Raw genomic sequence first — 12,923 nt, 5'->3', positions numbered from 1 at the left:
CGGGAATGGTGGAGGGGAGGGGGGGGGGGGGGGTGGGTGGCAGTGAAACAAACGTCAGCGAGTAAGTCAACCAGAAAGTGCAGAATGCAAACCACACACTTCTTTACCTTAGCTCAATTAATATCACTGTCAACCATCAGAGTTCAAATTTCACTGAAGGGCCTATAATGGCGGCTCATGCTTCAGTGCAGTACTAAGTGATGTGATTGGAAAGCAATAATGTTCCATCATTTGGGAGCAAGGCCAGAGCTAGGGACCAAAAAATATAAAATGGCAACACAAATTTGGGAAAAACTACTTTACTGAAGAGTAGTTAGAATGTGGAATTCCTGACCACAGGAAGTAATTGGGATGAATAACGTTAGTGAATTTAAGGTTGGGTGAAGATTGGAGGAAGAGGTATGTGTGCAACATAAACACAGGCACTGATATGATGGACTGAATGGCTTGTCCCTGCATGGAAATAGTTGCAGGAAGATTGGAGCCACACAAAACAATAATCACCATGCTTCACATATTGTTAATGTGCAACCCTTTCACAATACTGCATCCAATAGCAAAAACAAAGATCTCACACCCACAAACATCACTACCAGCTCCAGTGCAATTCAACGTCCAGAACAGAATGTTTGGGTAGGATGCTGTTTGGAGATTCAGTGCAGAGTTGATGGGCTGAATGGCCTCTTTCTGCACTGTTGGGATTGTATGATCTATGAAGGAGGCCATTCAGCCCATCAAGTTCACAAGTTTCTGAAAGAGCATTTTACTCAGGCTCACCTATCCCCATAACACCTTTACTCACATACCTTGGGACATAAAGGGGTAATTAAGCATGGCCAATCCACCTAATTTATACATCTTCAGATTGTGGGAGGAAACTGGAGCACCCAGAGGAAATCCACGCAGACGCTGGGAAAATGTGCCAACTCCTCACAGTCACCCGAAGCTGGAATTGAACATGGATCCCTGGTGTTGGGAGGCAGCAGTGCTAACCACTGTGCCATTGTGCCGCCCCTGCACTGCAGTGTAGGGACTCTATGGCTCTATGAGCCTAATTGTATCTCATCTCTGCTGCACTCTATGGCCTCCGGAGAGGCACCGTCAGCCATGTCCTCATGGATATCCCTTGTCTCTGAGGAGCCACTCCTGCAGCGTCTATGGACCCTGAAAGATGTCAGGGATCTGAGAGCAGCTGTGAATGTCAGAGGCATGCACACTTCCTAGGAGTTGAGCACACACCTACAGGATGCATTTGGTGTGCCCGCAGACCAGCTAAATATTCAGTGAGTGGAATCCCTTGTGGTTCACATGGTTGACAAGCTTGATGCCATGGAGCTCTGAGTGCTACATGAGGGCAGTCAATGGCACTGTGCACCAATGAAAAACCAGAGATCTGCACAAATCTCATTGCTCCTGCATCCTGTCATATCTGATCCTGGTTGAAATGTACAAAACTGTGTAGATGATATCCGTCACCTCCTTTTGCAAAGTAGAGCAGCAGTGTAAGTGTTGGTCCTGATGGCAGATTTTCCCAGTCCACTTCCACGTTGGTCAGCTGAAGCACTTGTTCCTCAAAGACCTTCAGTTCAGCTAATCCAACCACTGCCTGGAATCAAGAGTCACACTGTCCCTGGAAGCACACTTTCTCCATTATATTGCTCGGACATTAGTGGAAGGAAGTTGATGAGGCGAGTCCCTTGCTGTCATGCTGGTGGCCCGCCCCACTAGCAACTTTGTGTTTTTAAAGACCACGGCATCATTTTTAAAGGCTATCCCAGTACACAAAAGTGAAAAGGAACATTCCTCCCCCACCCCCAACTCGGCGCTACCTCCGATACTGTCCATGCACCTGCATAGTGCCAGGGTGCAGTCAGTGATAGAGGGCAATGTCTGAGCAATGACTGGGCACTACCCAGGCATGACCCTCACCACTGAGCAACGTGTTCAGCTAAGGTCCTCTGGCAGTTGGCCCACCAGGTTCTTGCCAGTGGAGACCAGGCGTACTTCACATCAGTACGCCTTCATGAATGGATAATCTAACAGTGGGGCGGGGGAGAGGGGGTGATCAGGCGTGGAGGCCTGATAAGTACATTCAAATTTATTATTATGGAGTTCTTGACACGGCACGTCAGGATTCCCGTAACGTCACTGGCCGGGATTGGGGTCAATTGTGATTAGAATTCCTGCCAACACACCAAAAACAGAAAAGGACCTTGCATGAGATTTTTCGCTCTTGCATGCGCAGTGGCCCGCTCAGCACTATCCTGCTGGCCTCTGAGACGGGAATAGGCCCACTCCTTGACTTTTAGAGAGAATCTCACTGAGACAATCTAAGTATCTGGCACTCACAGCCTGCACTGCTAGTTATCTAACTATGTGATAGCATCACCTCAGAGTGTAGCAACAATACATCGCTGTGATCTCAAAAAGGACATTTATAACTTTCTTACATACACTTCTTAAATACCTTGAAGGCAAACTGAGAAAATACCTTGTGAGACTGGGTCCGTCATGCATTATTACATTGCTTTATTTCACACTGACTTAACATACAGAATAGCTTTTGTATTCAAGTTGCTTTAGTTTAATCACAAGTATATGCCTTTGCTTAATAATGCAAAATAATGCAATGTTTGCACACATCAGCTGAACAAAATAACTTCAAACTACACCTTGACCAGAGACTGGACAAAGCTTTCCCCATCATTAATACTTTTCTCTACTTTTCTTACTAGGCCTGACACTGCCCAGAGTAAAAAGTCTGACAACACCAGGTTTTAGTCCAACCTATTTATTTGATAATATACTCGCAAGCTTTCGGGTTAGCCCCTTCGTCAGGTGAATGGAGAGTTTGTCAGACTTTTTACTGTGTTTACGCCAGTCCAACGCCGGCATACCCACATCACTGCCCAGAGTCCCAGACAGTGTTCAGCCCAGAATGGGGATCCAGGACACCCAGAGCTTAAAACGCCCATGTTGGCAGCTGGCCTGCTGAAATACTGATGTCAAATGTATGGGAAGTCCAGGAGAAGGTTTGAGGCATAAGTCTGATAATTGGAATCCCTGCCTATCTTCTCTTATGGTTTGGAATTTGAAAGGGGCAGACTGATGCTGCTCATTTCAAGCCCTTTGTTGAATTTTCAGCAGGGGGTGCAGAGACGGCACCTAATTTTATCCTGTCTTGTTTTTTTGTTCTGACAGGCTCCAACTGAGGTTACAATTGCTAGCATAGAATCATCGAATCCCTCTAGTGCAGAAGGAGGCCATTTGATCCACCGAATCAGCACCGACAACAATCCCACCCAGGCCCTATCCCCACAATCCCATGTATTGACCCTGCTAATACTCCTGACGTAAAGGGGAAATTTAGTATGACCAATGCACCTAACCCATGCACCTTTGTTGTAGGAGGAAACCGGAGCACCCAGAGGAAACCCACTCAGACATGGAGAGAATGTGCAAACTCCACACAGACATTGATTGACCCAAGCCGGGAATTGAACTCAGGTCCCTGGAGCTACGAAGCGGCAGTGTTAACCATTGTGCCACTTTGCCACCTGCTTGTGTTACACTGGACTGAGATCCATACAATGAAAAGCCATGCCAAATCCCAGCTAAAATAGATTCTTAAACATACGTAACTGTTAAAGAACGCATGCTTTACTCCTAGTTTAATTTGTTCAAATTGATAATTGAAAAGTAGGTTTTGCTATTCTCAAATTTTAATACTAACTTGAATTTACCAATTTAATTATTTCATTTTCCGCTTTAATGCATGTAAGGAGAAATCTTAAATATCAAGCCTTGTGCCCTCCCTGACCAAATAAAATAATAATTCATTTGATAGATGAAGCTGAGATTATCTTCAATTTAAAATTTCACTCTCTTCCTTCATTAACTTTTACAAATGTTGACACCAAAACTGCAGAACATCAAAGCCTCATTTGGTAAAGATTTATCACAAGTTTTGGCACATCAAACACAGCATTGAAACACTCAGTTACGCTAGAGCCAAGAAAATCTGAAGTGCATCCGAATTGTTATAAAAATAGAAATGGAAAAACTGGGAACTTTCAATATAATAAAGGATGTGAGTAACAGCATAACTCAAAGCTTGATTAATGTTCCATAAATGAGAAATGCTTTATATATTAGCACTGCTGCCTCTCAGCGCCAGGGACTCAGGTTCAATTCCTGGCTTGGGTCACTGTCTGTGCGGACTCTGCACATTCTCCCTGTGTCTGTGTTTCTTCTGGGTGCTCCAGTTTCCTCCCACAGTCCAAAAGATGTGCTGGTTAGATGCATTGACCACGCTAAACTCTCCCTCAATGTACCCAAACAGGCCTCGGAGTGTGGTGACTAGGAGATTTTCACAGTAACTTCATTGCAGTGTTAGTGTAAGCCTAACTGAGACATGAATAAATAAACTTTGGCGATCTACCCTGTCCATCCTTTGTTTCTATTGTTTTCAACTGGAGGGAAAATGGCTGGGGATGTATAAGAAACAGTGGGCGGGATTAGTGCATGCCCTGCTTTACAATTTAAATCTTTAAAATAATGTGTAAAATATAAGCGTAGATTGAATTAAAATATGTGATTATTTTGCAATATTATTGTGTAAGGCTCACTAAGTAATATCAGTATTTAATTTGTAACTTTTTAAATATATTCCAATTTTACTACAGGTATTGGGGAACCTCAGACTATATGGAATCAACCTCTGCGACAGTGTTATGTATATCCCTCATTATTCCAGAGGGGAAACACAGAAGCTTAAGCAAATAAATAAACCAAAGCAAGTTCCCAGCAAAACAGTTAAGTGCTTGGTTTAAACTCAGTAACTTCTAAAATGCTATTCAAGATTAAAGTTCCTTACGTTAATTGCTGCTTTCACAAAATAATGCATACATTAAATGTGTAATGTTAAAACTACTTATAATACCACACATATGATCACACAACTACACTGACAACACCGGCAAACATCCACCTTGCAGCGGATGTAATCCAAAAATTAATTTTGTAGAATAATCACGGAAAATATTTCTTACCTTTGATTGGGCTGAGAATCACGATAACCAGTAGTAAAGAGTATTCCATTGCACGATTTGAAGACTGAGAGTGAAATGACCATTCTAATGACTTGGTCCCGTTAACAGAGTTTCCTTATTACAGCCATTTATATTCTTCAAGTTAAGTCCAATTTGAATAGAATGAGGAAGTTAAAGAAATGTTTTTTAGCTTGAGGAAATATTTCCATCCTATTGATGTTTTAATATGATCAATTAACCATCTTACAAAATAAACAGTTTTTTTCATGTTAAGTGGAACAAAAGTCAGGTACATTGTTTAACCACTTAAGATACAGGGACTTATTTCTTTTTGGTGCGGTTGGGGATTGTGGACAGCACAGTGGTTAGCCTCACAGCACCAGGGACCTGGATTCGATTCCGGCCTTGGGTGAATGTCTGTGCGGAATCTGCACGTTCTCCCTGTGTCTGTATGGGTTTCCTCCGGGTGCTCAGGTTTCCTCCCACACTTCAAAGATGTGCATGTTAAAAGGACAAAGAACAACACAGCACAGGAAACAGGCCCATCGGCCCTACAAGCCCACACCTCCCATTTTAACACTCAGTGAGTGCCTCATTCCAATCCTCCTTCTACCTACAACTTTTGTCTACATCTCATGGACTCCACAATAAAGGGGTGCAAATTTAGAGAATTATATGTGCACCAGATTAAGGGAGATCCAATTTAGGGACAATTTATTAACACCAATCAGCCTAAAAGAACGTTTTTGGGCTGTGGGAGGAAACCGGAGCACCCGGAGAAATCCCACGCAAGCACGGGGAGAATGTGCAAACTCCCACAGACACTGACCCAAGTCGGAGATCTGACCCGGGTCCCTGTAACTGCACAGCAGACAGTGATAGTCACTGAGCTGTCATGTTGCCCATCAATTAAAGAACAAAGAACAACCCAGCACGGGAAACAGGCCCTTCGGCCCAACTTAACAAAGCATTTTCCTACACCTACCTTGACACATGTGTATGCGTATTTTACCCCTACTGTAACCAGATTCAGGGGAGAATAGTTTAGGGACAATTTGTTACACCAATCAGCCTAAGAGCACATCTTTGGGGTGTGGGAGGAAACCAGAGCACCGGAGGAAACCCACGCAACCACAGGGAGAATGCGCAAACTCCGACAGACACTGGCCCAAATCCATGTATCTGCACAGCTAGCAGTGATAGTCACTGAGCTGTTGTGGTGCCCATCTGCTGGTCCAGTTTTAAACACACACAATGACGTAAAGTACTAGGCCACTCTCGAAACATCCAAGAGCAGCCCACGCACGACCCACCGTGTGCATGCCGCTTGTTAGACAACAAGGTGGACTGACACACCTGTGGATTAAAAGAGACAAAACATTAACATGCAGAATTAGATTTCCAGTATCGTCCCGAGGCTCTGACCCTTTTTAAAACTGTCTCCTATAACCCTCCATCCCTGTTTCACTCATGTGCCTATCTAAGTAAACCTTAAACAAGTCCAGCGTGCCTGCCTCCACCGCCTTACTTGGTAGCGCATTCCATACCCCCACGACCCTCTGTGTGAAAAACCTTCCTCTAGTATCCAAATTATACTTCCCCCCCCTCACCCTTACCTCATGACCCCTCGTGATATTTGTCTCCAATCTAGGAAAAAGCCTGTCACTGTTGAGTCTATCTATACCCTTCATTATTTTATACACCTCTATCAGATCCCCCCTTAATCTCCGTCTTTCTAAGGAGAAAAGCCCCAGTTTACCCAATCTTTCCTCATAACCCAGTCCTTCCATACCAGGCAGCATCCTGGTAAACCTCCTCTGCACTCTGTCCAGGGTCTCCACGTCCTTCCGGTAGTAAGGTGACCAGAACTGGACGCAGTACTCCAGATGCAGTCTAACCAACGTTCTGTACAACTGAAGCATTAGACGCCAACTCTTATACTCTGTACCTCTTCCTATAAAGGCTAGCGTTCCATAAGCTTTCTTCGCAAACTTCTCCACCTGGGTTGCCACTTTCAGAGACTTGTGCACTTGCACTCCCAGGTCCCTCTGCATTTCTATACTCTTAATTGATATACAGGTTTAAGGTGCGGGGAGGAAAGTACAGAAGTGATGTTAGGGGTAAGTTTTTCACTCAGAGGGTGGTGAGTGAATGGAATTGGCTGCTGTCAGTGGTGGTGGAGGCGAACTCGCTGGGGTCTTTTAAAAGACTTCTGGATGAGTATATGGGGTTTTATGGGATTGGGGGTTATAGATAGGTGTTGATGTGATCGGCGCAACTCGTGGGCCGAAGGGCCTGTTTGTGCTGTAGTGTTCTATGTTCTATGTTCTATACCTTTTATCATGTAACTCCTCCCTGCATTATTCCTTCCAAAATGCATCACCTCACATTTGTCAGGATTAAATTCCATCTGCCATCTATCTGCCCAATATACCAGCCTATCTATATCCTGCTGCGTCACCTGACAATCCTCCTCGCTATCCGCCAATCCTGCCATCTTGGTGTCATCTGCAAACTTGCTGATCACACCACGTACGCCCTCTTCCAAGTCATTTATATATATTATGAAGAGAAGAGGTCCCAGTACTGAGCCCTGCGGCACACCACTGGTGACAGACCTCCAACTAGAAAAGAACCCTTCCACTACTACTCTCTTTCTCCTGTTGCCTAGCCAGTTTTCAATCCATCTAGATACCTGTCCCTGTATCCCATGTGCCTTAACCTTTTCTACCAGCCTACCTTGAGGGACTTTGTCAAACGCCTTACTGAAATCCATATAGACGACATCAACGGCTCATCCATCGTCAACCGTTTTTGTCACCTCCTCAAAAAAACTCTAACCAGATTTGTAACGCAAGACCTCCCCTGAACAAAGCCATGCTGCGTATCCCTAATCAGATCGCAGCGCTCCAAATGCTTATACATCCTATCCCAAAGAATTTTTTCCAACAATTTTCCAGCACCAATGTCAAACTCACCGGCCTATAATTACCAGGGTTATCCCTACTGCCCTTTTTAAACAGCGGTACCACATTAGCTATCCTCCAGTCCTCTGGGACCTCACATGTGTCCAAAGAAGAGACAAAGATTTGCGTCAGAGGCCCAGCAATTTCATCTCTCACCTCCCTAAGCAGCCTGGGATAAATGCCATCAGGCCCCGGAGCGTTATCAGTTTTTATGCTACCTAAAAACCCTAACACTTCCTCCCTCGTAATGGATATTTCCTTCAACTGGCCTACAGCTCCCTTGAAGACATTACAAGACACGAAGCCCCTCTCCTTCGTGAATACTGACACAAAGTATTCATTCAGGATCTCCCCCATTCCCTCAGACTCAATGCATAGTTCCCCTCCTTTGTCCCTAAGAGGATTGATTTTCCCTCTAACCACCCTCTTGTTCCTAATATAAGAGTAAAATGTCTTTGGATTTTCCTTAATCCTATCAGCCAAAGCCATTTCATGCCCCCTTTTCACCCTTCTAACTCCCCTTTTGAGCTCCCTCCTGCTCTCTCTATATTCCTCCAGTGCTCTCTCCGTTCCCAGTTGCTTAGACCTAACACACGCCTCTCTCTTGATCCAGTTTAAGTGTACACTAACGACTTGAAGCACTAGGCAACTCTCGAAGCAACATCCAAGAGCAGCCCTCGCACGAACAACTGCGTGTATATAAGATTATGAAGGGTATAGATAGAGTAAACAGAGGTAAGCTATTTCCTATGATAGAGACACATAGGGCGAGGGGCCATGGGCTTAAGGTGAGGGGGGAGAGGTATAACACAGATATTAGAGGGAGGTTTTTCACACAGAGGGTAGTGGGGGTATGGAATGCTCTGCCAAGTAAGGTGGTGGAGGCAAACACGCTAGAGTCATTTCAGAGTAACTCAGACAGGCACATGAATGGGTTGGAGATGGGTGGATATAGGAGATTGTTTTAAATAAGGGTCATTAGCACTGGGGCGTCCCTGGTAAGGCAAATGGATATGGTACAATAATAATTTTTTTTCTCTTTTCATTCACAGGTTTTAAGTCAGTCCGCCTTGTGTCCAACAAGGGCTATACGCGCGATGGGTCGTACTTGGGCTGCTCTTGGTTGTTCGAGATTGGCCTAGTGCTTCATGTCATTAGTGTCTGCTTAAACTGGACCAGATACTGGGCAAGACGACAGCTCAGTGACTATCACTGTTTGCTGTGCAGACACATGGATTTGGGCTGGTGTCTGTGGGAGTTTGCGCATTCTCCCCGTGCTTGCGTGGGTTTTCTCCGGGTGCTCCGGTTTCCTCCCACACCCCAAAGATGTGCTGTTAGGCTGATTGGCAGTAATAAATTGCCCCTAAATTAGTTTCCCTCAATGTGGATGGCCATAAAACATTAGACATGGGTCATGGGTGGAGGGGGGACTGGTGGTGTTAAGATGGTGGCGCGGGCTCGTGGGGCCAAAGGGCCTGTTTCCCGGGCTGTTTTTGTTCTTTGTGTATGCCCCTTGTTGGCCAACAAGGTGGACCGAATCGCCTGTGGATGTAAAAAGAGACATTAATAAACATACAACAGCCTTTACAGACATTCACGGAAGATCCCCAGTAGCTCCAACGTAAGAGACAGGTGAGCCATAAAATATGTTGGACGGCCCATAGGAATCTATTGATTCCCAGGAATGTCCTAAGGCTCTTGATCCTTAACTAGAACATTCTTTTGTATCCCTCCATCTCTAGTCTGCTCATGTGCCTATCTAGGTAAGCCTTAAACAGCTCTAGCGTGTCTGCCTCCACCACCCTACTTGGCTGTGCATTCCAGACCCCCACAACTCTGTGTGAAAAACCTCCCTCTAACACCTGAATTATGCCTCGCCCCTCTCACCTTAAGCCCATGACCCCTAGTGATTTTCACATCCTACCTGTTCATTGTTCCTGAGGAGCAGCATCGAGAGGCAGCGATTTTTGGGCGTGTGAGGAGGCCGCAAGAAAGGTACATTTTCTGTTTATATTTTTTAACTTTTTATTTCTAGTTTAAAGTCGCGAGTATCGGCGGTTTTTTTTAAATTAGTTAGAAACCGGAAGTCGTCACTAGGATGCTTACCGGTAGTTGTAGTTTTTTTTTCTCGGGTCCCTGACCCTATAAATTAGAGCAGAGGGGATACCCGATCCTCTACACTGGTAGAGAATCCCACCCTCCCACCTCCTCTAACCTAATTATAAGTGTGTGGGAAGTTTTTTTCTTCTTTTATTTTTTTTCTGCTGGAAATTGTTTCAGGGATGGCAGTTCAGGCAGTAAGCTGCATCTCCTGTGGGATGTATGTGGTGAGGGACTCCAGTGGTGTTTCAGGTGATTATACTTGTAGGAAGTGTGTTCGATTGCAGCTTCTGGAGGAGTGTGTAAAGGAGCTGGAGTTGGAATTAGAGGAACTCCGCATAATTCGGGAGGCAGAGGCGGACATCGATAGGAGTTACAAGGAGATAGTCACTCCTAGAAATGAGTCTTGGGTAACTGCCAGGAAGAGGGGAAAGAAGCAATTGGGGGGACAATCCCCTGGGGCTGTTCCCCTCCAAAATAGGTTTTCTGTCCTGGAGGCTACAGTTGAGGAGGAATCAACTGGGGATAACCGAAGGGAGCAGGTCTCTGGAGGTGAGCTTGCTGTGAAGGCTCAGGTGGTTAGGGGATGTAAAAGATTGGGCCTAGTGATTGGGGACTCCACAGTTAGGGGGACGGATAGGAGAGTCAGAGGTAATGGTAGGGACTCAGGGCTGGTGTGTTGCCTCCCAGGGGCTGGGGTCCGGGATGTATCGGAAAGGGTATTCAGGACTCTTAGGGGAGAGGGAGATCAACCCCAAGTTATAGTTCATGTGGGGACGCATGACATAGGGAGGTTAAGGGAAGGGGATATTAAGCAGAACTTTATGGAGTTGGGGTGGAAACTAAAGGCCAAGTCAGAAAGAGTGGTTATCTCGGGACTCTTGCCTGTGCCACAGGATAGTTTAGAGCGGAATAGAGAGAGGGAAAGTTTGAACTCGTGGCTGAGAGGATGGTGCAGGAGGGAGGGGTTCAGGTTCTTGAGCAATTGGGGCTCATTCTGGGGAAGGTGGGACCTCTACAGGAGTGATGGTCTACACCTGAATCAGAGGGGAACCAATATCCTGGGGGGTAAATTTGCAAAGGCTATGCAGGGAGGTTTAAACTGATTCGGAGGAGGGGTGGGATCCTGAGTAGAGGGGGTGAAAGTGAGGGGGGCATAGATGGGGACTGCAATGCACAGCATCGGGGGGGTGGGGCGGAGCAGGGTTTGAAACGCGTATACTTTAATGCGAGGAGTATTCGCAATAAAGTGGATGAACTTGCAGCGTGGATCAGTACCTGGTACTTTGATGTTGTGGCCATTTCAGAGACATGGATAGAGCAGGGTCAGGAATGGTTGTTGCAGGTTCCAGGGTTCAAATGTTTCAGTCGGAGCAGAGAAAGAGGTAGAAGGGGGGGAGGGGTAGCATTATTAGTCAAGGATTGTATCACGGTGTCAGAGAGGAAGTTTGATGAGGACTTGTCTGTTGAGGTAGTATGGGCGGAGATTAGAAATAGGAGAGGAGAGGTCACCCTGTTGGGAGTCTTTTATAGACCTCCTAAAAGTTCTAGAGAGGTTGAGGAAAGGATTGCGGAGACGATCCTGGTTAGGAGTGAAAGTAATAGGGTAATTGTTACTTTAACTTTACTAATATTGATTGGAATAGCTATAGCTCTAGCTCGTTAGAGGGGTCAGTTTTTGTACAAAGCGTGCAGGAAGGTTTTTTGACTCAGTATGTAGATAGGCCAACTAGAGGTGAGGCTATATTGGATTTGGTGCTGGGAAATGAGCCAGACCAGGTGCTGGACTTGGAAGTTGGTGTGCATTTTGGTGATAGTGACCACAATTCGGTTACGTTCACCTTAGTGATGGAAAGGGATAGGCATGAACCTCGGGTCAGTAGTTTTAGCTGGGGGAGGGGTAATTATGAGGCTATTAGGAGAGAATTAGGAAGCATAGGTTGGACTAGGAGACTACAGGGACTGGGAACGTCCGAAATGTGGAGTTTTTTCAAGGAGCAGCTACTGCGAGTCCTTGATAGGTATGTCCCTGTCAGGCAAGGAGGAATTGGTAGAGCTAGGGAACCGTGGTGCACTAAAAAAGTTGATTCGTTGGTTAAAAAGAAAAAGGAGGCTTATGTTCGGATGAGACTTGAGGGCTCAGGTAGTGCACTAGAAAGCTTTAGATTGGCTAGGAGGGAGTTGAAGAGTGAGTTAAGAAGGGCTAAAAGAGGACATGAGAAGACTTTGGCTGATAGGATTAAGGAGAATCCTAAGGCGTTCTATAGGTATGTTAAGAACAGAAGGTTGGTTAGGGCAAGATTAGGGCCAGTTACAGACAGCAGAGGGAAGTTGTGTGTGGAACCGGAAGAGATTGGAGAGGCATTGAACCAATATTTCTCTTCGGTGTTCACGCAGGGGGACATGAATGTAGCTGAGGAGAACACTGGGTTGCAGGGGTGTAAACTAGACAGTATTGCAGTTGATAAGGGGGATGTGCTGGATATTCTTGAGGGTTTGAAAATAGTAAGTCCCCTGGGCCGGATGGGATTTACCCTAGGATTCTCTGGGAGGCAAGAGAGGTGATTGCAGAGCCTCTGGCTCTGATCTTCAGGCCGTCGTTGGTCACAGGTATAGTGCCGGAGGATTGGAGGATGGTGAATGTTGTCCCATTGTTTAAGAAGGGGAACAGAGACTTCCCCGGGAATTATAGACCGGTGAGTCTTACTTCTGTTGTGGGCAAGGTTTTAGAAAAAATTATTAGGGATAGGATTTATAGTTATTTGGAGAGTAATGAATTGTTTGGAGATAGTCAGCATGGTTTTGT

Source organism: Carcharhinus amblyrhynchos, chromosome 19 (assembly GCF_965287045.1).
Source record: "Carcharhinus amblyrhynchos chromosome 19, sCarAmb.v2.hapA, whole genome shotgun sequence".
Classification (NCBI taxonomy): Eukaryota; Metazoa; Chordata; class Chondrichthyes; order Carcharhiniformes; family Carcharhinidae; genus Carcharhinus; species Carcharhinus amblyrhynchos.
The sequence above is the reverse complement of the archived record's forward strand: the minus strand, read 5'-3'. Positions refer to the sequence as shown.